The sequence below is a fragment of the Hipposideros armiger genome, unplaced genomic scaffold, assembly GCF_001890085.2.
Source record: "Hipposideros armiger isolate ML-2016 unplaced genomic scaffold, ASM189008v1 scaffold_950, whole genome shotgun sequence".
NCBI lineage: Eukaryota > Metazoa > Chordata > Mammalia > Chiroptera > Hipposideridae > Hipposideros > Hipposideros armiger.
In genome coordinates, this window is record NW_017732300.1 from 43370 (window position 1) to 46346 (window position 2977).

The 2977-nt window shown below is 33.1% G+C and overlaps 1 protein-coding gene across 1 annotated transcript in view; it reads left to right on the forward strand.

Annotated features, from left to right (window-relative positions):
- The first annotated feature begins 1088 nt into the window (after nucleotides 1-1088).
- ACBD6 (acyl-CoA binding domain containing 6) overlaps nucleotides 1089-2977 on the forward strand; it is an 88185-nt gene continuing 86296 nt past the window's right edge. Inside the window, exon 1 of the mRNA XM_019630810.1 lies at nucleotides 1089-1172. The gene's annotated coding sequence lies outside the window, so the exon portion shown is untranslated. The remainder of the gene's footprint in view (nucleotides 1173-2977) is intronic.

The following is a 2977-nucleotide window of genomic DNA, read 5'->3' on the forward strand; positions in this document are numbered from 1 at the left end:
CTCTTTCTGACAGAGTCAGATAGTTATTGTAGAATTCTTTCATTTCTTTTAACTCTCAAGTCTCTCTCTTCTCTCATCTGTGTCATTTCCATATTTCTATCTTTGATATCACTAGTTCTTTTCTCCATTTGGTCAGCTCTATTTCCTAAGCTTGCTATTTTATTCTTCATCTCTTTTATTAAGTCATCATCTCCTGAATTCTTAATTTTTTTTTAAATTTCAGTGCCTTTGGTAAAGGATTTAATTTGTTCATTGATTTTATTTCAGAGTTCATTAAACTGCCTATCTGAGTTTTCATGTACCTTGTTGAATTTTTCCAAAACTGTAATCTTGAATTCTTTGTCATTTAAGTCACTTAGTTCCATGTCTTTAAGTTTATTTTCTGGACTGTAGATATGGGCTTTTGCAGAAGTTGCAATTTAATCCTTTCAGGCAATAGTAACATCTAAGTTCACTACTTCCACATTACCTGTTTGGGAAGAATCTTTTTTCTAAATGTAATCTTAATCTTGTGCTTTTTGAGAATACTGAGGGGCAGAGCCTATTGAATACTTGATTTAGAAAAGCGTTTCCATAACAGTTTGCATCTTTTTTCTTTTATTTTAGATCTCAACCTCCTTTCCTCTCTCCCTTCTGCCTTCTTTCCTTTCTTCTTGCCACCTAAAAATATTTTCTTTATTTTTCTTTGTAGTAGAATTTGAAGTTTTATGACAGTTTACTTTCTTACGTTTTTGGAAACTTTAATTTTGTTCATCTAGATTTGATTTTCCTGATTGCATTCAAGTCTGGCATTTATATTTCCACAGTGAACATAGCTAACACCTTAGAATCAGCTAGGGGAATGGCTTTTAGGTGGCTCCAGGAGGCAGTAGTGGAATGACCTTACCTTGCTAGTGGGTACTCATTCCACTGCTATGATGACCTGAGGGTCCTCTTGTCTTTCTGATACCATCTTGAAACTGTTAGTAGGGCCTTGGAAATGGTGAGGGTCAAACCTTTAGTATTCCTTAGCAAAGTAGTATTTTATAACTGGTTTAAATACACACTGCTTTAATCTATGTGTCTTTTTTCTATATTTTCCCCCTACAGTTAACAGAGAAGAAAGGAAAAGAAGCAAATATTGGTTTTGGTGGGCCAGTTGTTAGTTCTCTCTATCACGAAGAAATCATCAGGTAATTTTCTCTTCTGGACTTTGATAAGAGGGATATTTATACATATGTATATATGTATGTATATATATGTGCATATATGTGTATGTTTGTGTATCTATATATTTTTAATCCTGAACACTTCCATTTGTGGAGGATTTTTTCTTAACATGAAACTGATTTGGTGGTATCTCTAGTAAGATAATAAATGGCAGAAAAGAGTTGTATAATCTTTGAAATCAATATGTCTGAATCAGTGCCAGATAGTAACCCTTCCACCATATAAGTAGTTGGTAGAGCAAGGTTTTATCTCAGGTAGTCTAAAGCTATGGATTTTTATTGCTGTTAGCTTTCTTCAAAATACCATTACTTCTTTTTAAAGATTTGAATTTTTACAGTTTATTCTAGCTACAAATTAAAATTTATTTTAGAATGTAAAATGGTACACTAAGGAAAAGATTGTGGAGGTTCCTCAAAAAATTTAACAAAGAATTACTGTGGGATCCAGTAATTCTACTTCTAGTTCTATATCCCAAAAAAGAAAAGCAGAATCTCAAAGACATATTTGCAGACCCATGTTCATAGCAACACTAGTTATAATAGCCAAGAGGTGAAAGCCACCNGGCTTTGTTCTTTTTTCTCAGGTTTACTTTGGCTGTTCCGGTCTTTTGTGATTCCATACAAATCTGATGATTTTTTTGTTCTGTTTCTTTGAAAAATGCTATTGGGATTTTGATGGGGATTACATTAAATCTGTACATTGCTCTGGGTACTATGGCCATTTTAACTATGTTGATTCTTCCAACCCATGAACATGGACTATCTTTCCATTTCTTTGTGTCTTCTTCAGTTTATTTTAATAATGTCTTACAGTTGTCACAATGTAAAGGCCCTTCACATCCTTTGTTATGTTATTCCTAGGTATTTTATTCTTTTTGTTGCAATTGCAAAAGGAATTGTGGGGTTTTTTTCATTCTTTTTTGAAATTTCATTGTTAGTATATAGGAACACAGTGGATTTTTGTACATTGATTTTGTATCCTGCAACTTTACTGTATTTGTTTCTAATAGTTTTTTGGTGGAGTCTTTAGGGTTTTCTATATAAAGAATGATGTCATCTGCAAAAGTGACAATTTGACTCTTTCATTCCCAATTTGGATGCTTTTTATTTCTTTCTCTTGCTTGATTGCTTTGGCTAGGACTTCCAGTACTATGCTGAATAACAGTGATGAGAGGGGGCATCGCTGTATTGTTTCTTATCATAGAGGGAAAGCTTTCAGTTTTTCACCACTGAGTATAATGTTAGCTGAGGGCTTGTTGTATATGGCCTTTATTATATTGAGGTACTTTCCTTCTATACCCATTTTACTAAATGTTTTAATCATAGATATTGTCTGATGCTTTTTCTGCATCTATTGATATGATCATATGATTTTTATCCTTTACTTTGTGTATGTGGTGTATCATATTGGTTGATTTGCATATGTTGAACCATCCTTGCACCCCTGCAATGAACCCTACTTGATCGTCATGTATAATCTTTTTAATATATTGTTGTATTTGATTTGCTAGTATTTTGTTTAGGATTTTGCATTTGTATCATTGGAGATATTGGTCTGTAGTTTTCTTTTTCATGTGTTATTCTTACCAGGTTTTTGTATCAGGGTATTGTTGACCTCATAAAATGAGTTAGGAAGTATTGCCTCTTCTTCAATTTTTTGGAAGAGTTTGAAGGAGGATAGGTATTAAATCATCTTTGAATGTTTGGTAGAATTCACTAATGAAGCCATCTGATCCTAGACTTTTGCTTTTGGGAGGTTTTGGATGATT